The sequence below is a fragment of the Balaenoptera acutorostrata genome, chromosome 20 (assembly GCF_949987535.1).
Source record: "Balaenoptera acutorostrata chromosome 20, mBalAcu1.1, whole genome shotgun sequence".
In the NCBI taxonomy this organism is placed as follows: domain Eukaryota; kingdom Metazoa; phylum Chordata; class Mammalia; order Artiodactyla; family Balaenopteridae; genus Balaenoptera; species Balaenoptera acutorostrata.
In genome coordinates this window covers 37,740,938-37,764,122 of record NC_080083.1, presented here as the reverse complement: position 1 = coordinate 37,764,122, position 23,185 = coordinate 37,740,938, and positions in this window count along the sequence as shown.

Here is a 23,185-nt window from a genome sequence, read left to right as displayed (position 1 = left end):
TTTGATAATATCCAGGCCGGGTGAAGATTCAGAGCTGGGCCTGCCTAGGGGGTTCTGCCCAGCTATACCAATTCTCCAATTCATGCTTTAGCTTCAGGGTATGGATGGTGAATAATGAGGGTGGAGGTGTCTGACTTGCTCCTCTAATCTGCCTTCGAAGGTCAGTCATCCCTGCAACCTCGCGTTCCACAACCATGAGGAAGGTCTTTTAAGATGGGAGGCAATTTCACAATTGTCCAGCAGAGGGGGCTCAATGAAAGATGGTTTGGAGAGATCTGAGGTTTGGTGGTGGGTTTTTTTTTTTTTCAACAAAGCTGTTTTCTCTTACACCCTACCTTCGATCCCAGGAAACTATGCTGGTTCTGCTTTCAAAATTCGTCCAGGATCTGACCACTTAATCACACCTCCAATGGTACCGCTCTAGCCTGAACCGCCTTCATTCTCTCATCTGGGTTACTGCAGAGACCTCCTAACATTTGCCCTGCTTTTACTTGCTTCCTTATCATCTATCCTCATCCGACCCTGCAGCCAGAGAGATCCTTTAAGATATAAGTATACTGTGTCACTCCTCTGCTCAAAATCCTGCAACGGCTTTCTCATTTCTCTCAGAATAAAAGCCCAAACTCCATCCCACTTGGTCCCCCACTACCTGTCTGACCTGTCCTACAAGTCCCCCCACCCCATACCCCACTCCAGCCCTCTTAGCCTTTTGGCTGTTGCTTGAACCCCCAGGCATATTCTTGCTCTTCCCCTTTTATGTGCAGGTAACTCACTCCCTAGTTTCTTTCATGTCTTTGCTCAAATCTTGCCTTTTCAATGAGGCTTGCCCTGACCTCTCTATTTAAAATTGCAACCACCATTTCCCTATTCTCTCTACAAATTTCTTAGCCTGCTCTATTATTTCCTCCACAGTACTCAGCACCTTCTAACATACTGTTCTGTACTGACTGTTACAAACAAATGTAATTGTATGTTTATTATTTATCATCTTTCTGCCTCCTACATGAGCTCCTTGAGGGCAGGGATGTTCATTCACTGTGCTTAGAATAGTACCTGGCCCAGAGTAGGTGCTCAACAAATATCTGTTGACTGAATGAATCGATCAATACCTTCATTCCAACAGCTAAGATCTTACAGTTTCTCTAATCAATGCTCTAACTTCATTCCTGGGTGTGGGGAGGTATAGAGAATCAGAAAATCTGACACAACAATTCAGCAGGATTCAAGGCTAATTTGTTTGTTTGTTTTGTTTTGTTTTTAATTTTCTGTATTTATTTTCTTTAATTTATTTTTTTTGGCTGTGTTGGGTCTTCTCTTTGCTGCGCGCGGGCTTTCTCTAGTTGCAGCTAGCGGGGGTGGCTGCTCTTCATTGCAGTGTGCGGGCTTCTCATTGCAGTGGCTTCTCTTGTTGCAGAGCACGGACTCTAGACGTGCGGGCTTCAGTAGTTGTGGCGCGCGGGCTCAGTAGTTGTGGCTCGCAGGCTCTAGAGCGCAGCCTCAGTAGTTGTGGCACACGGGCTTAGTTGCTCCTCGGCATGTGGGATCTTCCTGGACCAGGGCTCGAACCCGTGTCGCCTGCATTGGCAGGCGGATTCTTAACCATTGCGCCACCAGGGAAGCCCAAGGCTAATTTCTTAAAAAATTTTTATTGAAGTATAGTTGATTTACAAAGTTGTGTTAATTTCTTCTGTACAGCAAAGTGACTCAGTTATACATATACATATTCTTTTTCATATTCTTTTCCATATTCTTTTCCATTATGGTTTGTCACAGAATATTGAATATAGTTCCCTGTGTTATAGAGTATGACCTTGTTGTTTATCCATTCTATATATAATAGTTTGCCTCTGCTAATCCCAAACTCCCATTCCAAGGCTAATTCTTTTTTTTTTTTTTTTTTTTTTGGCCGTGCCATGGAGCTTGTGGGATCTTAGTTCCCTGACCAGGGATCAAACCAGGGCCCTCAGCAGTGAAAGCACAGAGTCCTAACTACTGTGCCGCCAGGGAATTCCCCCAAGGCTAATTCGTTTTTTGGTTTTTTTTTAACATCTTGATTGGAGTGTAATTGCTTTACAATGTTGTGTTAGTTTCTGCTGTATAACAAAGTGAATCAGCTATATGCATACATACATCCCCATATCCCCTCCCTCTTGCGTCTCCCTCCCCGCCTCCCTATCCCACCCGTCTAGGTGGACACAAAGCACCGAGCTGATCTCCCTGTGCTAAGCGGCTGCTTCCCACTAGCTATCTATTTTATATTCCCCAAGGCTAATTCTTGATCATGACTGCAACAACATCAGGTCGCCTGGGGTTTTACCATCTTTGGTCAGCTGGGCCATTGCTGGATAACAGCTTGTCTCTGGCTGCACCTTACTGAAGTCCACAAACAATGGCCAACACACTCTGTTTTGCTGTAAGGTCATCTGAAGCCTTGGTCTTAGTGGACACATGGACTGAGCACCAAAAGACACCAGGGAAGGGGTGGGGGAGATAAATTAGGAGTTTGGGATTAACATATACACACTACTATATATGAAATAGGTAACCAACAAGGACCTACTGTATAGCACAGGGAACTACTCAATATCTTGTAATAACCTATAATGGAAAAGAATCTGAAAAAGAATATATATATATATATATGTATTGAGATATATATATCTCTAAATCACTTTGCTGTACACTTGAAATTAACACAGCATTGTAAATTAACTATACTTCAATAAAAAAAAGAGAAACTACCAAAAAAAAAAAAAAAAAAAGACACCAGGGAAGAGCTTAACCAACCACTTCACTACCACATAGCAAGGGCTGCCAGCTTCCCTTTCTGTGGTCACATATTCTTTCTCGCAGCCCTCTGCCCAACTCAGCCAAGTCCACAGTATCTCTCAAGGTTTGTGACATGAACCCTACTCTGGATACTCCTTTCTATGTCACCTAGGACGCTTTGGTTGCAAGTCAGTTTGTTTTTAAAATAAGAGGACTTATTATAAAGATACAGAGGTGTTTCACAGGGAGTAAAAGCTTAAATTTCATAAAACCCCAAGCTTTGGTCCTTATACAATGTGTAGCCCAGATGTAATCGGATTACTTCCATTCTTTCCCAAGAGTTTTACTTGCTAGAGCGCCTCTGTTGGTTTGATTGCCTGATTAATAACCATGTCTTCCTCTTCTTCCTTCTGAAGGGCAGTTTGTGCTGGTGTTTTTTCTCCACGGTGTTATATGTGTCAGTGGAAGGGGACCCTATCCTAACTCCAGTGGCAGAACCTGAAGTGAATCATGGCAATTCCATTGCCCTTGTCGTTGACTGGTTTAGCAATGGTTGAGTGTCTTCTGTTGGGTTCACTAGGGCACAGCCTAAGACAGGGATGCTTGACTGTTAGATGGACTGCCCTCGGGAGAAGGGAAATGAGGGAATCTGGGAAGCAAGGACATGGTCTCATTTGGAGATTAGCTTCAATCTGAGTCCATGGGGAGTTCTAGAGTGTAAATTGCACCACAGAGTTCCTCCCATCTTGGAACCAGGGGCCAACATTTTGTACCCCCCGTCAGTTAATCACTGGCTACAGGCTTCCCTGAGGAGGGGCTGGGGTGGTGATGGTGTAACCTCCATAGCAAGGTGGCTCTGGTTCAGCTGAAGGCAATTCTTTGGAGTTGGAGACAATCTGTGGGTCATTAGTAGTCAACCCTCAGAGGAATCCCCAGCCCAGCAAAGGGAATTTGAGCGGGACACCAAAGGCATGTATTATAGCATGGAGCTAGGGTGATCAACTGTCCCAGTTTGCATGGGACTGTCTTGGTTTTTTTTCTTTTCCTTTTTTTTTTTTTTTAATGTGGTTGACATACAATATTATGTTAGTTTCCAGGTGTAGTACATAGTGATTTGACATTATGGAACAATCACCATGGTTAGTCTAGTAACCATCTGTCCCCATACAAAGTTTTTGGAATATTATTGACTATATTCCTTATACTGCATATTACATTCCTGTGGCTTATTTATTTCATAACTGGGGGTTTGTACCTCTTAATCCCCTGCACCTATTTCACTCAACCCCCACCCCCTCCCCTCTGGCAACCACCCACTTGTTCTTTGTATCTATGAGTCTGTTTTCATTTTGTTTTTTAGATTGCACATATAAGTGAGATCGTACATTGTTTATCTTTCTCTGTCTGATTTATTTCACTTAGCATAATAGTCTCTAGATCCATCCATGTTGTCACAAATGGCAAGATTTCATTTTTTATGGCTGAATAATATTCCATTACATATATGTATATATGTATGTATATGTGTGTATATATATATATATATATATATATATATATACATATATATTACATCTTCTTTATCCATTCATTTATCAATGGACACTTAGGTTGAACACAGGGGTGCATATATCTTTTCAAATTAGAGGTTTTGTTTTCTTCAGGTAAATGCCTGGAAGTGAAATTTCTGGATCATATGCCAATTCTATTTTTAACTTTTTGGAGAACCACCATATTGTTTTCCATAGTGATTGCACCAATTTACATTCTCATCAACAGTGCACGAGGGTTCCCTTTTCTCCCCATCCTCGCCAACTCCTTTTTTGTTGTTTGTTTGGTTTTTTTTGAATTTTTGAATTTTATTTTATTTATTTTTTTATACAGCAGGTTCTTATTAGTCATCCATTTGATACACATCAGTGTATACATGTCAATCCCCATCTCCCAATTCATCACAACACCACCCCCTGCCGCTTTCCCCCCTTGGTATCCATACGTTTGTTCTCTACCTCACCAACTCTAGTTATTTGATGTCTTTTGAATGATAGCCATTCTGACAGGTGTGAGGTGATCTCTCATTGTGGTTTTAATTTGCATTTCCCTGATGATTAGCAATGTTGAACATCTTTTCATGTGTCTGTTGGTCATCTGTATGTCTTTTTTTGAAAAATATCTATTCAGGTCCTCTGCCCATTTTTTAATCATTTTTTTGTTTGTTTGTTTGTTTTTGTCTTTATGTTGAGGGCACTGTCTTGGTTTTAGCATGAAATACCCACATCCCAGAAAACCCTCAGTCCCAGGCAAACCAGGATGGTTGGTTCCTTTACATCAAACCCAAGTTTGGCCAATGATATATGAGGGGAAATCTGCCAGGGGATTTCTAAGAAAGAGATACAAGAAGGATAAATAATCGTTTTTCTTACTCGGGACGTTGTCGTCTGGATTTATGCCTGGAACTGCTGTACTTGCCTGGCGGCCGTGACAGAAGAGTCTTTAGGCAAAGCGGACACCGTCAGGGGGTGACTAGCAGTTACTCCACCTAGAAATCTGGGCTAGCTCAACAGAAGACCCCTGTGAAGTGACGTCCTGTCTTCCCTTCATGAAACACACACCAGGCAACAACGACTAAAGGAGCTGAAAAGACCAGTAGAGTATGGGGGAAAAAAGCAGTAACTTTACGTTACGTGTTCCCTCGTACCATAAAAGGGCAGGGTCTTCCCATCCTAGGCCTTAGAAAGGAGGGTGTTTAATGTGGACGGTCCCTCTCACTCAGCTTCCTCTGTCCCCTCAGTTCTCCCCCCTTTCCCCTCTTATAGGACGCACAGTACAGTGCATCCCAGCCCCTTCTCGAGAAGCTTCACCCCCGGCCAAAAGAAAAGCATGTTCCGTTCCTTTCAGTCCTGTGGCAGACAACGTCAGTGTCCCTCCCGTATCCCTTCCACGTCCACTCTCCCTTCATGTACCTTCCCTTCCATACACATGGTTCTCGACATCACGCACCTGCAACTTCCCACTTGAGGCACGCTCTGCTGTTGAAGCGAGGTGGCCTCCTTGGGGCAGGCCAGAAACAGGGCAGCTGGTGGGAGTTAACAGCTCTGGGGGTGGCCCTCACCCAGTGGTGGGTAGGAGTTGGTGGATAAATACCCCAGCTTTCTCACTCGTGGTTGGGACAGCTCTGAGGTGGGTTCTGTAAGGACTGAGCCCCAGCTGCCCATAGCAGTCATCTGCTGCGGAACACATCTTGTGTTGCATTCCTCCCCTCACTCCCCCACACCCCTCTCTGCCCATGCTTCCTGGGATCATCACCCAATAACACTATTTGTCCTCAAAAACAGACTCAGGGTCTGCTTCTGGGGGAACCCAAGTTAAGTCCTTTGTTCTGTTTTAAAAACCCAAACATCTCAGGATTTGGTCAGATAATTGCCAGTAATATTCCCCTGTGTGCAGTCTTTGCTGACATCAGAGGGATAGAAGGTGGTTTGACCAAATGAGAACAGAAGTGGGTTCCCCAGTTCCCTTCACGCTCTACTAGCTTTTACCGCTAGTATGGGGTCTCCTGTTCTTAATTTTTCATTTATTTTTTTTAAAAGTGAAAAACATGTTTTTAAAGTCAACATAATATATTTACACCATTTAAAAGCAAATGATACTAAAAGACTTATAATGGAAAATATCAATTCCCTGCCTGACCCCGCCCTACTTCCCAGTCCTACTCCTCAGAGGCCATTATTTTCATCTAACATTTCTAGCTGTTTCCTCTGGTAATACCACCATATTTCTAAGTAATACGCTTATACCGTTAACTCCTAATTTCTCAACGTTAGACATTACCCATTTTACTTATTATTACGGTAGATGAGCATAGAGCCCCCTTCAATTCCTGATTTCTCCTCTTGTACACCTCCACACTTCACATACCATAATTTTTGGTTAATTCAACATTTAACATTTACATTGTATGACTAAGTAACTATGACTCCCAGCTAAGCCATATATTATACTATAATTACATTTCCTTTCTTATGCAGTTTTTTGGTTTGCCTGGAAATAATTGTCTCATTCTTTCATTTGTTTAGTTTTCTTTGTAGCTACTACTAATTCTTCCCTCCCCCTTCCTTAATCCCATTTGTGACTGGGAATATTTCTTTTATACGAAAGGTAGTCTTCTATAAATATACAGGTTTCCCTTGCTATCTGAAAGTAGAGTGTTCCTATGAAATCTTTCATAAAATAAAATGGCGTAAAGTGAAGAAACAATTACCTTCGGACACATCTTGCTAATGGGATGCACAGAATAAACTGAGATAAATCACAGGTGCTCACAGGCACGTTTCAAAGCTGCAGTGGCTTGATGCTGAGATGCTGAGTGTAGTTCCCAGGGAAGGAGCCTGGTGGCGCCGCTCCCGCTGCCCAGCTAGCTGCAAAGCTGAGCGCTTTTCTTTCTTTCTTTTTTTCTGGCCGCTCCAGGCGGCTTGTGGGATTTTATTTCCCTGACCAGGGATGAATCCAGACCCTTGGCAGTGAAAGCACTAACCACTGGATCGCCAGGGAATTCCCTTTCACCTTTTTTTTTTTTTTTTAATATTTATTTTTTAATTTATTTGGCTGCTTCGGGTCTTAGTTGCAGCATGTGGGATCTTCGTCGCGGTGGGTGGGCTTCTCTCTAGTTGCAGCTCGCGGGCTTAATTGCCCTGTGGCATGTGGGATCTTAGTTCCCAGACCAGGAATCGAACCCCCGTCCCCTGCAATGGAAGGTGGATTCTTAACCACTGGACCACTAGGGAAGTCCCCCCTTTCACCTTTTTTCTTAAAGCAAAAACCCTCTTCAGACTTCTTTTGGTTAGCAAAAACAGGTACTAATGTAGGTATTCTGTAAAAGCAAAGTGGCGTAAAGTGAACTTTTGAGAAGCAGGGGATATCTGCAAACTCTTTTGTATCTTGCTTTTTCCACTTAATGATACATCCTGACCATGATTCTATATCAGTTCAAAGCAAACTTTCTTGTTCCTTTTTTATAGCTGCATAGTACTCCACTGCAGGGATGTACTAGAATTTCTTTAGCCAATCTCCTATGTTTGGGCATTTGTTTCTCATACTTTGCTATTACAAATAATGCTGAAAAACCTGTGTGTATTTTTTTTTAAAATAGTGTTGGAGGGTTATATTCAGGGTAAATTCTAGACGTGGGATTGCCAGGTCAAAGGGTCAATGCCTATTTTGTTAGATATTGCCAGATCCTCCTCCATAGGGGTTGTACCATTTTGCACTCCCACCAGCTAAAGGAAAACTGTTTCCTCTAAACACCAACAATACTTCTGACACCAAATGTGTGGCTTTTTTTCCTACACCAACCAATTCTCCAATTCTCTGCAGACACCAACTGGGTGTCCTACAATTCAATTCACACACTAACTACCCAGAGTTAGAGCAGACCCCACAGGTTAAGAGCTCAGGCCCACAAAGCTGCTCCTCACTTCAGACACCAGTCGAAAGTCCAGGCCTCACATACTTCTGACCGACCAGCTGTAAATCAGGGCTTCTCACAACTTTGTCCTCAGGTTCAATAATGTCCTAGAATGGTTCGCAGAACTCAGGGAAACACTTTGCATACTCTTACTGGTGTATTATGAAGGACGTAACTCAGGAACAGCCAGATGGAAGCGGTTCACAGGGCAAGGTATGTGGGGAAGGGGTGCGAAGCTCCCCCACCCTCTCCACGTGCACCACCCACACAGCACCTCTATGTGCAGCTCCCTGAACCCATTCATTTAGGATTTTAATGGAGGTTCCATTACACAGGCTTGATTAATTTAATCACTCGCCATTGGTGCTTAATTTGATCCTCAGACCTTCTCCCCTCCCCAGAGGTGGGGGTGGGATGGAGCTGAAAGTTCCAACCCTCTGGTCTTGTGGTTGATTCCTCTGGCAACCGGCCCCTATCCTCCAAGAGTCACCTCACTAGCATAAATTCAGGTAAAGTTGAAAGCGGCTTATCACCCCTACACTCAGGAAATTCCTAGGGTTTTAGGGGCTCAGTGTCAGGCAACAGTGGCAGAGACCAAACATATTTTTCTTATGTCACAGCAGCAAAATATGAAAGTGTGTGTTTCCCATACAGCCTCGCCAACAGAGTATGTGGTCAAGCCTTTGCATTTCTGTCAATGTGATAAATGAGAAATAGGGTTACGGTGTACTTTTAATTTGCATTTCTCTTCTTCATGAGTAAAATTGAGCATATTTTCATCTATTTAAAGGCCATTTTTAGATGTTTTTTTCTGATGTATGTGAGTAAACTATCTCTTTGTGCCTCTTGCCCACTATTCTAACAGGGAAGGATTACTTTAGAAAAAGATACTGCATTCATTAAAGGTACACACTAACCTGCTGTAACAAAGAGGCCCCTAATACAGTGGCTTAGGTAAGACAGAAGATCAATTCTTTCTCATGTAGCAGTAAGAGGTGAGCAGCCTGGGGCTTTTGGAGTGCCTCTGCCATCTTCAACATGTGCTTCCATCTCTGTGTCTAAGCCACTTCTCATCAGCAGGAAGGGGAGATGTGAAGGGCAAGCACCTTTTCTCCTTCTAAGGACGGGATCCAGAAGTTGGGCACCTCAGTACTGCTTGCCTCCTATTGGCCAGAACTCGGTCACATGGCCACACTGGGCTGCAAGGAGGGTGATGAAATCTGGTCTCTGGCTGGACTACCACTTATCCTTGAGGGTGGGGTTTCCATTACCAACCAGAAGAAAGGGAGACTAGGTAGTGGGGAGTAGTACTTCAGTGGGTAATTAGGCCTCTCTGCCCCAAGGCCTGCATGAATCATAATAGAGAATGTTTATTGAGTGGCTCCTATGTGGACACTCTATTTCAAACACAGGACATGTGTGAAACTTGTAATCTGCACAAAAATGTATGAAATGGGCACTAGTATAGAAAGGAAACTGAGGCAGAGAGCAGTCAATTAATTAATTTCCCCAGAATCTCATAGGTAATAAGTGATACAGCCAGGCAGCCTGGTACCAGGACCAATACTCTTAGTCACTATTTTATTCTGCTTCTGGACCATGTTTAGATATTTTGAGATATTTTTTTGTTTTGCTCCCTGGGGCCAGGACTTTCTTTCCTCTAACACACGAATCTATTGTTCAGCTTTCAGACATATCGCTCTCATACACTTTTGTAGGAATGTGTCATGCTTGCCAGTAAAGGACTGTCTCCCTCACAGCTGCACTGCCGCCTTCGGGATTGCTCTGTCGCCTTCCAGTCACTGCACGGCCTGTTTGGCGGCTGAGACTCCTGTCCTCCTGCCTTCCTCGTGTGGCCTCGTAATAAACCCCCATTATGTAAAGAACTGTCTTCTTGAAAGAGCCCCAAACTCACCCCCTTATATGTGAGGCTGGGAGTCTGGCCTTTGCCCTGTGCCTGTTGATGTGCTAATGGAGAGGTTTAAGCGGGCAGAAGTCAGGAGCAACCTGACTGTGATTTACAAGCATCCTTAGGTAGTGATGTGAGGGGCAGGGGAGAAACAAGGAGGCCAATGCAAGACTTTAACCAAGCCCATGGGAATGGAGAGACATTCCTCCCTCTTGCTGGGCACAGGGTCCCGGCCAGAGTAGCACGTCCCTGTTTTTCAAACGGGAGCTGCGTCACCATCTGGCGCCACCTGCCTCTCTAGGCGGGTCTTGCACTGTTCCGTGCTATGCACACTCCAGCTGCACAGCACCTCTCACTGCCCCCCAGCAAGCTCACACTTCTACAGTGCATTGCCTTTGCTCATGCGGTTCCCTCTGCCCAGAATGTCTTTCCTCTCTAGCACTGCCTGGAAAATGCTTAGTAAAATGTCACCTCCCCTGTGGTGACACTTCCCCTAGTGTCCCAGACTTATTCACAACCCCCCTGTGCTCCCATGCAACTTGGTACACACATATATTACAGTAGTCATTGCACTGAATTGTAATTGTGTTTGTGTTTGTAGTCACTGCTACAAAATGGTGACCTCCCAGATGACAGGGATGAACTTTATTCCTGTCTACTACCCTTTGTTCCCAAAGTGCGTACAGGACGCCTGGTATAGGTAGGCGCTCAATAAATGTCAGTGAGTGAATGGTGGGGTTGATCTCAGCCTGATGGCAGAGGGGGCTCCCCACCTGCACCTTCCTGGAGCAACCTCTAGAGGGCAGTCTCACACCACGTGCGGCTTTTCTACCCTCTGTCCAGTTGCCTTTATTACTTTAGGCAGCCTACATGGATGATGATGGATAGATAGATAGGTAGGTAGATAGATGCTACATATATGATAGATAGGTGGGTGGATAGATATGGTCGGGTGGTCCAGATGGGCTCAGGAACTGACAAGCACTGGGATTTGGGATTCTAACCAGGCACGGCCAGCCCATACCTTAGACACAGGCTTAGGGCCTGGGGACTATGGTTGAAAGATGGAAAAAAGTTTTTGGTTTCAAAATGAACAAAGAAAATTGCAAAATGAAAATTCATATTTAAATAAATGGCTATAAGACAAAAACGTCAACCAATTTACTGCAGCTCCACTTGTACATAGTTTATGTATAAATGACATTTCATGTGGCATGTGAGTGCATCTTAGTTTTTGTCATTATGTGGGCAGTCCTAAAGCATCGAGTGCCCTTGGTGCCCTTGAAAAGGCCCTGGGAGGGGGCTTCCCTGGTGGCGCAGTGGTTGAGAATCTGCCTGCCAATGCAGGGGACACGGGTTCGAGCCCTGGTCTGGGAAGATCCCACATGCTGCGGAGCAACTAGGCCCGTGAGCCACAATTACTGAGCCTGCACGTCTGGATCCTGTGCTCTGCAACAAGAGAGGCCACGACAGTGAGAGGCCCGCGCACAGCAATGAAGAGTGGCCCCCGCTCGCCACAACTAGAGAAAGCCCTCGCACAGAAACGAAGACCCAATGCAGCCAAAAATAAAATAATTAATTAATTAATTAAAAGAAAAAAAAATAAAAAAAAAAGGCCCTGGGAGGGAGGAAGTGGAATGGAATGTTACTTGGAAGCCCAGACTCCCCACCAGAGGGCTCAGGGCCCTGCTGTTTAGCTTAGCTACCCAATGAGTCTGAGGCTAAAGGCCTGCACACCCACATCTGCCTCCCCACTTCCTGCTGGGGGCTCTGGAGCCGTGCCTACCCAAGCCTGGTCAGTAACAAAGGCTGACCTCAGCCACCACCTTTCTTGGTCTCAAGGTAAGATGGCAGAGGGGTGGTTTAAGCTTCTCCACTGGGAAGATATTGAATAGGAAGAGGTTCTGTCCCCTGGGACTTCTGGCTCAGTGGGTAGAATGGGCAGGAGACAAGAACGGGATCAAGTGACTCTGAATTCAAGTCAGAACCAGTCAGGGGCTCTAAAGCACTAGGTAGGGACCCAGGAAGGCTTCTGGGAAGAGGCAGTATTTTGAGTTGGCTTTGACAGGTGAGTGAGTGTCACACAGGCAGTAGTTGGAACATTCTAAAAGAGCAGGAGAGAGTGGAGGGGAAACTAGATGACATGTCCTTCAGGCTTCACAGAATTCATAGGGCAGTGGTGTCTCCAAGTCACACATGAAGGGGCTGAAGTTCAGAGAGTTAATAATAATAGTAACAAGGGCCAATTATTGAGTGCTTACTTCCATCCAGACCCTGTGCTAAGCCCCTTACATATATTGTCTCATTTAATCCTCTCAACAATCCTAATGAGAGGTAGATGTTATTAGGTTCATTTTACAAATAGGGAAACTGAGGTTCAGAGAGGTTAAATAAGTTGTTGAAAGTTAGGATTCAAGGGCAAGGTTATCTGACTTCAAACCAAGTGCTCTTAATCACTACATCATGCCCTCTTTCAAAGTGGCCTACCCAATTTTACAGGGCTATGAATTACATGGAAGAGTGGAACATTTATTGAGTGCTTCCAATCAATGTGTCAGACCCTGTTCTAGATGCTTTGCACATTTTAACTCATTTAGCTGAAGTAGAGGATGTAGTCATCATTGCCATTCATAAATGGGGAAACCAAGGCCAAGAGAGCCTAAGTAACTTGCTGAAGGTTGCTGCCAGGCTGTCTGGTTCCAGAGTCTGGGCTCTTTACCACAAGCCTGCCTGCTCTATGGGGTCACAAGGTATGGGGCTGGGGCAGTGACAGGCCCAGTGGGGTAGAGAATAAGAGGGAGGGATGTAGTGGTCTATGTGATGTGTGAGGGAGAACCCAGACACAGGAGCTGATCACAGTGTTTTTCTCTGCTGTTTTCTCAGTTGGAATTCAATGCTGAGTTCCTACCGAAACTACTGAGAGCATAATGCCTCCCCAGGTATCTTTTCCTTATGGCATTTTGTTGAAGTAATTTTTTTTTTTTTTTTTTTTTTTTTTTAGATTTGTCTAATGATTGGGACCTCCAGAGCTGCACTGGGTTTTTATTTATTTATTTATTTATTTTTATGGCTGTGTTGGGTCTTCGTTTCTGTGCAAGGGCTTTCTCTAGTTGTGGCAAGCGGGGGCTACTCTTCATCGCGGTGCGTGGGCCTCTCACTATCGCGGCCTCTCTTGTTGCGGAGCACAGGCTCCAGACGCGCAAGCTCAGTAATTGTGGCTCACGGGCCCAGTTGCTCTGCGGCATGTGGGATCTTCCCAGACCCGGGCTCGAACCCGTGTCCCCTGCATTGGCAAGCAGATTCTCAACCACTGCGCCACCAGGGAAGCTCTGAAGTAATTTTTAATTAGCAAATACAGCTGCTTTGCAAAGAGGGGTTCATTTTCCCCTGGTGACCAGGGCTACTGGTCTGTCGGAGCTTTCCTGAAGGGCTCACACAGTCCTCCAGTTAGGCGCAGGAACTACTTTGTTGAGAAGGATATTAACAAGATGGGGCCACACAGGGGAAAGGCTGGTGTGGAGGTGGTCAGAGATTGAATTAGGAGATGGAATGGAAAGCTTCCATGGCCCTGGTCCCTAATATGACTCTATTCAGGGCCTTTGGGACCAGTTCTAGGTTGCCTGCCTCAAGGGGAAATATTGTGGTCAGGTATATGCAGGTGGAACGATCCCATTTGGGGAAAGGAAAATTGTAGGGAGACACAGATCATTAATAATTTTTTTTTTTTTTTAAAGGATTTTCTTATTTATTTATTTATTTATTTATTTATTTTTGGCTGTGTTGGGTCTTCGGTTCGTGCGAGGGCTTTCTCCAGTTGCGGCAAGCGGGGGCCACTCTTCATCGCGGTGCGGGGACCGCTCTTCATCGCGGTGCGGGGACCGCTCTTCATCGCGGTGCGCGGGCCTTTCTCTATCGCGGCCCCTCCCGTCACGGGGCACAGGCTCCAGACGCGCAGGCTCAGCAATTGTGGCTCACGGGCCCAGCTGCTCCGTGGCATGTGGGATCTTCCCAGACCAGGGCTCGAACCCGTGTCCCCTGCATTAGCAGGCAGATTCTCAACCACTGCGCCACCAGGGAAGCCCAGATCATTAATAATTAATTAAGCACATGGGCCCTGAAGTTGGGACTAACTGAATTCAAATCCCTACTCTGTTATTGTACGATGTTGGGTAATTTACTCAACCTAAGTCTTGGTGCCGCATCAGTAAAATGGGTATATTAATGATACCTTTAATCATTAACTGTTTATACAGTAATGATTAATGGCTTTTTGTGGGAATTAAAATGACCAAGTACAAAGTGCTTAATACAATGCTTGTCATACAAACATTCAATGCCTATTATTTTATTCAAATTAAATGGGGGACAACAACAAAAACAATTCTATTGTTCAGAATATATTAACAGGGACTGAAGTTGGCTATAGAAAGAATTTCCTAACAACAAAAGGTGTGAAGCCTAAGAAACTTGTAAAAGCTCCTCCTCAGTTTCTTTCCAAGAGTGGATTTCAACTCAGGGGTGGTCATTTCTGGAGGCAGGGCCTGGGGATGCCCTGGTGATGGGCAGGTATGTGGGCTCCCTGAATCCATGACAACTGATAAACAGACACTCTGTATGGCATTGCCTGGGGTTTACAACCAGGACATGGAGTGCCCGCATTGCCAAGATGCCCTTTATAGCCGTTTCCTGAACCTGAGTAAATTTCTGTTTAAAAAGTGCCTCCTGGGCCCCTACCTAAGTCTCCTTACTGCTTAACATTAGCAGTTGCTTCCCTTTGGCTGAGTGAGAGCTGAGCTGCAAAAACTCCCAGAAGGAAGAAAGGAAGGAAGGGATAGTGGGTTGGGTGGGGTGGCAGGGATGGGTCCTCCATAATGGAGGATGGGCCTGAATCTGGGCCTGGATGTCACTAGGGCCTCTTTAAGAGAATTTGTCCTGACTTGAAGGTAGCTGGAAAGCCTGACTACTGGCAAAGGAAGAGTTACTAAGCGTCAGCTGAAGGGATGGCAAGTGGTGAGTGGGGCCCCAGCCAAGCAGTTTTTATCTTCAGGGAAGTTTCAGAGTCATTGTCACTTGCAGGGGATTTCCTGAACTATGAACTTTATTGCAGAGAGGGCAGAATGGGTGGGTGACAGGAAGTTGGCCTCAGGCGCCACACCCACCCCACGCATTCCCTCACAGCAGGATTCTGTGTTACAAACCTAAACCCTGGTCCAGCTTGGCCTCCTGCAGCTGTGCCACCCTCGTCAAGTCCTCATCCTCACTAAGCCCTGGCTCCCTCCTCTATAAAAGGGGATAACAAGAGCACTTAACTGGTAGTAAACACTCAATGTATCTTGGATTTAAATAATATAATACGTGATGACTCCTGAGGTCAGAGATTTGCACTGAGGGGAAGGAACAGAGAAGAGAGTCTGTTCCTTTTCTTGGGAGCTGATTAGAGGAACAAGCCAGGCATAAATCAAAAGAAATGCAATTGGAAAATGCCTTTTCCAGCCAGTGGTGGGGAGCAAAACACAAATATTGGAAAGAATTTCTAGTTACTCTCTGCAGTATATTTTGTCGCACTTTTGCATTGGTTTTCTCATCCCTATTTTGAGATGCTGTTCAAATAAAAGTGTGTCTTCCGGGCTCCCACAGACTGAGAGCAGGAAGCAGCAGTCAGGAAGCACATGGTGGCAAGCTGGACATTTGGTCAGAATGTGTTCTGGGCCCCCTGGCAGATTCTGGGGAATTGACTTGGGGAATCGACCATTTCACTACAAAAGCACGGAGGGGATGGCAGGGACTAGATTGTGCTGGCTGAAGACTAGGCGGAGGTCACCGAATTCAACAGGAGGCAACAAGCATCTACCAGGCACCTGTGTGTTCAGTAATCAGAGAAGGCTTCCAGATGGAGGGGGCTTCTTCTAGTAATCGGCGGGAGATTATTGGCTCAGGCAAAGGGTATAGGATTCAAAAAGGAGAGGAGGATCAACACCAAGAAGCAGTAAGGTGGAGAAAGCACCTCTGCTTCGGGGGCTTGTAGAGAGACCAGGTGGTATCAGAGGTAGCGGGGCAGAGAACAACATCCCAGGGAGCAGATGTTGACGAAGGATTAGCCTCTGACAACGGATGTGAAATACTGACCCAGAGAAAAGTGCCTGGTGTTTGTCCAGGCCAAACCAGTGCAGCAGCTTCTGCGGGAGGAGGTGCAGGAAGATGGCCCAGGTTGGGAGGCCAAGGCTCCTGCAGCTCGCCCTGGGGGAGCCTCACCAAGGTCCAGAACTCAGTCTCCCTACCTGGAGACAGATCCTCCAGGAGGATTTAGAGAAGGAGCCTCATGTTTGAAATCAAGGCAGGTGGCTATGCACACACATGAGCACACACGTATAAATACTTAAACGTTTTTTTTTTTTTAAGGTCACCTGTGCATAGGAAGAACTGGATCGAAATGTTAATAGTGATTGCTTGATGGAACTATATTTTATTTCTATTTCATGCATTTCAAATGTTCTTTAATGAGCAAATACTGGTTTTTAAAAAGAGAGAAAAGAAGCGCATCTGCCTGTCAACGTTTAGTTCCTGAAATCAAAGGTTTCTTTCCAGCCCTACTGATATAGCTAAAACTGACTAAATTAGTTAGGCCTCCATCACCTTATACTTCACTTGCACGTCTTCTTTCCATATGTTTTTCTTTTCCTTTGTTAATGATTCCTTTGCACCTAATTTACCTGCTAGTATTTGACACTATTGAACTCATTTTCTGAAGCTGTTTTACCGCTTGGCTTTCAGGTGGCAGCTTTCTTTTGCTTCTTGGATGGCTGCCTAGCCCCTAAAGTTGATGTTATTCAGGGCCTGTCCTCAACTGACCCTCCGGGTTAGCACACTCATTCCCATGGCTGCAGCTACACCGCCCTGTGTCAGTAACAACTTGCAGCTCCAACCCATCTTCTTATTTATTTATTTGGCTGCATCAGGTCTTTTTTTTTTTTTTTTTTTTTTTTTTTTTTTGGCTGTGTTGGGTCTTCGTTTCTGCGCAAGGACTTTCTCTAGTTGCGGCAAGCGAGGGCCACGGTTCATCACGGTGTGCGGGCCTCTCACTATCGTGGCCTCTCTTGTTGCGGAGCACAGGCTCCAGACGCGCAGGCTCAGTTGTGTCTCACGGGCCCAGTTGCTCCGCGGCATGTGGGATCTTCCCAGACCAGGGCTCGAACCCGTGTCCCCTGCATTGGCAGGCGGATTCTCAACCGCTGCACCACCAGGGAAGCCCCTGCATCAGGTCTTAATTGTGGCACACGGGCTTCTCTCCAGTTGTGGTGCACGGGCTTAGTTGCCCCGTGGCATGTGGGATCTTAGTTCCCCCACCAGGGATCGAACCCATGTCCCCTGCATTGGAAGGCGGATTCTTAACCACTGGACCACCAGGGAAGCCCCCCAACCCATCTTCTTGCAGAAACATTTCTCCAATCACCTACTGTCTATCCCTACAAGTCCCTCAGATTCAATATGCTTAAAACTTAAACTCTCTGCCTGAGAGCAGCTCTTCCTTCTGTATCATCTGTCTTGGTGGCCTGGGTCAGAATCCTAGTTATCATCTATTCTTCCCTACCTCTCTGTAGCAGGTTGAAAAGAGATGTCCACGTCTTATAATTACTACCTTATATGGATAAAGTACACTGCCTTATAAGAAGAAAGATGTGATTAAGGATACTGAGAGGAGCTTATCTTGGATTATCTAGGTGGGTACTAAATCCAATGAGGAGTGCCCTTAAGGGACACATGGAGGAGAAGACACACTGAGAAGAGGAGGCATTGTGACCATGGAGGCAGAGACTGGCATGACGCTGCAAGCCAAGGGATGCCAACAGCCACTCAAAGAACAGACTGTCCCCTACAGCCTCGGGAGGGAGTGTGGTCCTGCCAACACCTTGAACTTCTAAGAGCCTCCAGAATCTGCCACTGTGAAAGAATAACTTTCTGTTGCTTTAAGGCACCCAGTTAGTGTTGTTATGGAAATTAATATAACCTCATTCTTCGGCACCTAATTGATCACAAAAGTCCTGTTGACTTCAACTCCTAAATAGCTCTGGTTTTCCCCCCCTTCTGCATCTCCACTGTCTGGTCCGGGCCCTCCTGCGCTCTCTTGAACCACTGTAGTGGTCTCTTAACTGGTCTCCCTTCCTCCAGGCTTCCCCTGATTATTATCCCTACACCCAATCCATTCTCCACAGTGCTTCCACAACCTAGAACCACAGGGATCATTCTAGAATATAAGTTTGACTACATCACTCCCCTATTAAGAGACCTCAAAAGCTCTCTACTGCCTTTAATAGGACCAAGTCCAGATTATTCCATTCAGGATGGATTATTCCATTCAGGATGGTATACAAGGCCTTTCCCAGGCTGGATTTAACCCTCTTTCCAGCCTCCTTTCTCACTCTGCCCCAATAGGAACGCTGTGCTCTCATCACACGGATTGTTGCAATTTCCTTGTCATGACCTGCTTTTTGAAGCTCCTGCTCTTTTTTAGAAAATAAACCTTTAATTTTGTGGTAACTGTAGATTCATGTACAATTGTAAGAAATAATAGAGAGATCACGTGCACCTTTTAATGCAGCTTCCCTCAGTGGTAACATCTTGCAAAACCTTAGAACAATATCACAACCAGGATATCAACATTGATGCAATTCACCTACCTTATTCAATTTCCCATTTTTCTGGTTCTCATTACATAGTTGGTTCAATGCATTTTTATCACATGTAGGTTTGTGGATCCACCACCAGAGTCAAGATACAGCACAAGGACCCCTTGCTCACATAGCCCTCACACCCCCACCTCCCTTCTACCTAACCCGTAGCATCAGTAGCCTAGTCTCCATTTCTATAATTTTGAAATTTCAAGAGTGTTAAATGAACAGAATATATAGTATGTAATTTAAAATGCTTTCAAATTTAGCTTAATTCTGTGGAGATTTCAGTCAAGTTATTGCATGTGCCAGGTTTGTTCCTTTTAATTGCTGGGTAGTATTCCATCCTTTGCCGTAAAAAATATATTTATTTATTTATTTGGCTGTGCCGGGTCTTAGCTGTGGCACGCGGGATCTTCGTTGCCACGTGCGGGACCTTCGTTGTGGCATGCGGGATCTTTAGCTGTGGCATGCGGGCTCTTTTAGTTGCAGCATGCAGGATCTAGTTCCCTGACCAGGGATGGAACCTGGGCCCCCTGCATAGGGAGTGCAGAGTCTTAACCACTGGACCACCAGGGAAGTCCCCATCCTGTGCTTTATTATGGCATTCTCCCCGGTTTTCTCCACCTAAAGGCCACTCATCTTTTAATCAGATTCGAATCCTATCCTCCCACCCGCAGCATTTGTTATAAATTATTGCAATTATCTGTTGTACGCTCAGCTCACACCATCTTCTCTGGTATTTTCCTCTCCCCATGCACCCCCCATCCCATCCTTGCAGTGACTCAGAGCAGCCAGGTTGGTGCAGGGTGACCGCACATTCTGGCCACAGTTGATTGAACAAGGAGTGAGTGCATTGGTTCACCCTAGCAGGGCCAAACAAGTCCCTCCCTCAGGGAATCTAGAGTTGGACTGAGATTCCCATCCTTTCCTTTCAAAACTTTTTTTTTTTTTTTTTTTTTTTTTTTTTTTTAAAGCAGAGTAGCCTAAAAACTCAGATAAGCAGCAACCATTTTACATCAAGCAGTCTGGGAGGCAGAGAATCAGGATAACAAAAGGCAAGGGATGATGTCTGCTGTCACCTAGCACTCTGGCCCTGAGGGCTGGGAATCTTAAGCCTGGGGCTCTGAAACACTCCTATATCCTTAAAACTGACACCCTTCCGCCACCCTCCCTCCTGTCCCTTTTGAACTCAAATGAGCTTGTTAGATGTGATTCAACTAGACTGTAGTGTCCTTCAGGACAGAAACTTGTTTCTTTTTATATGCTAGTACTTTTGCTTAAAAGTTCTTTGCATTCTGGAGCTGCTTCTCTCTCCGCCTTTGTAGAGACCCTCAGGATACCCTCCCCATTTTGGTCTGCCATTTTTGTCCCTCAACCTCTTCCAAAGCACACTCTTATAAGACATCATTAACTTGGGCTTTGCTCACATCTTAATTAACACTCAGGTCCCATAGCCCTCATGTCTTCAGTTTGCGAGATGATGTCCCTTATCTTTGTGTCCTTAAATTGGACAGTTAATCTCATTTCCCCAACAGATTAGGAGACCCCTGAAACCTGAGAATCTCTCCCCCAGCAGTTCGAGGGCTCCCAGAGGGCAGACAGAATGTCTTCATTCATCTTGCAGATCCCTCGAGGGAAGAACTTTTCTATTAAAAAAAAAAATCCTGGCCCTGCATTAGCTCTGCACACTGTGGGTGCTCACTAAGTGCTGACTGACTGGGTAAACGACAGACTTAGTTCCCCGGAGTGTCATATTCTTTCTTTCCACAGGGAGAAAGTAATAACACCAGGCAGAGCAGGCTGGATCCCTTAATATGATTACCTGGGATTTGTGGGCTGGTGACTCTTTCCCCCAACTTTATTGGGTCCATTCATCTCCACAAAATAGATATTCCCAGAGACCACTAATGCTGCTGGCCAGATGGTAGGCTACCATTAATTGGCCTGACCCTACTAATCACAACTGAAGCGCTGCCTCCAGCCCAAGATAGGGGGAGAACCCAACACTGCTGAGGCAGGGGTTGTACTGACAAGTGTGATTTAACCAAGGTCAACAGTGCTGAACCTGCTCTGTATCTGTATTTAAGACATCTTAGGGACTTCCCTGGCGGTCCGGTGGTGAAGACTGCACGCTCCCCATGCAGGGGGCACAGGTTTGATCCCTGGTTGGGGAATTAAGATCCCGTATGCCACATGGCATGGCCAAAAAAAAAGACATCTTTTTAACCTTTTTAAAACATACCAACTTGGGGCTTCCCTGGTGGCGCAGTGGTTGAGAATCTGCCTGCCGATGCAGGGGATATTCACACAGTTGTGCAACCATCTCTATAATAAATTTTAGAACATTTTCTTTACCCTAGAAAGAATCTCCATACCCATTAGCAGTCATTCTCCATTTCCCTCAACACCCAGCCCTAGGAAAACACTAATCTATTTTATTTCCATAGAATATTTTCTTATTTTGGACATTTCATATAAATGGAATCATACAATATGTGATCTTTTGTGACTAGCTTCTTTCACAGCATGTTTTCAAGGTTCGTCCATGTTGTGACATCTCAGTACTTCATTCCTTTTTATTGCCAAATAATATCCTGTTGTATGGCTATACCATATTTACCCAGTCATCAATTGATGGACATTTGGGTTGTTTCCACTTTTAGCAGGTTATTTCTCCACGTTTCATCTTATTCATCTATAAAAATGGGAGTTAATAGCTGTCTGTTTCAGGGACTTCCCTGGTGGCGCAGTGGTTAAGAATTTGCCCGCCAATGCAGGGGACACAGGTTTGATTCCTGGTCTGGGAAGATCCCACGTGTTGTGGAGCAACTAAGCCTGCGAGCCACAGCTACTGAGCCCGCGTGCCACAACTACTGAAGCCCACGTGCCTAGAGCCCGTGCTCCACAACGAGAGAAGCCACCGCAATGAGAAGCCCGCGCATCGCAACGAAGAGCTGCCCCCGCTCACCGCAACTGAAGCCTGCCGGCAGAGCAAAGACCCAATGCAGCCAAAAATAAATAAATAAAAATTTTAAAAAAATAGCTCTCAGTTTCAAAGGATTACTGAAAGTATACATGGATTATATGAAATGCATTCTAAACTATAAAGCACTACATGCTTATAAAGCCATTATTTTAATATTTATATGAGATCAATTAAGGAGATCTCTGTAATTTCCCCGAGCTTGTGGCCTATTGTTGGTTAACTCAGGGGAATTAGGTGCTATCTCTTCCGGTTTGATCTCTATGTTATGCTGAGTCCATTTTGCTGTTTTCCCTAGGTAATGGATGGCATCTTTTAGCCACAGCCTACCATCTCATTAGCATTTGTTGCTAGGAGACCAGGTTAGAGAGTGCTTAGCTCAGTGCAATCCACAGCCACTGTAGAAAATCACTCGGATCACAGGATCATATTTAAACATCAAGGCAGTTCCATTTCATCCCAATTTTTAGCAAGACAAGGCAAAAGGGCTAAAGCTACAGGTGTTCTTAGGGGCCTAAGTTTACCAAATATCTTGCCAATCCCTTCTCTGATTTTTAGGTTAGCTTTCCTTCACCACTCACACTCATGGGTGACTTTTTTTCCCACTGCTTAGTAAGTGTGCTAAGGTAATGCAAAAACATTAATATTAGAAAAGAGGGGCTTCCCTGGTGGCGCAGTGGTTGAGAATCTGCCTGCCAATGCAGGGGACGTGGGTTCGAGCCCTGGTCTGGGAGGATCCCATATGCCGCGGAGCAACTGGGCCCGTGAGCCACAACTACTGAGCCTGCGCGTCTGGAGCCTGTGCTCCGCAACAAGAGAGGCCGCGATAGTGAGAGGCCCGCGCACCACGATGAAGAATGGCCCCCGCTTGCCACAACTAGAGAAAGCCCTCGCAGAGAAACGAAGACCCAACACAGCCATAAATAAAATAAATAAATAAATTAAAAAAAATATATTAGAAAAGAGAAAACGAACTAGGAAGGAAAACTTGTTGCCATAACAAGTACAAATATTCTAAAATCCAATTTAGATGTAGATACCATTTTGCTCCCACAAGCTGTTATTTCTTGCAGGAATTTTACAGCTTTAAAATCTGTGAGTGTAAGAGGTATAGAGGGGAAAGGCTGGGGTGATGACTGGATTATATAAGAATGACTGTTTCCTTTACCACTCGTAGATGCCTGGAGCATAATTTCCCCTTCAAAGCCTTGGTAAGAGCAGCTGGGGATAATGAACAGTGGTTAAAGATGCTTTGTTTTACATCCAGCAAAAAGGATCATTAACACCTCAGCTGTTTTTTTTTTTACCAAGCCTGTGGAAGGGCTCCTGCTGCTGTTGATAATCACGGTAACCCTCAGGGTAGCAGGGGCAAAGGGGTGGGTAATTCACCA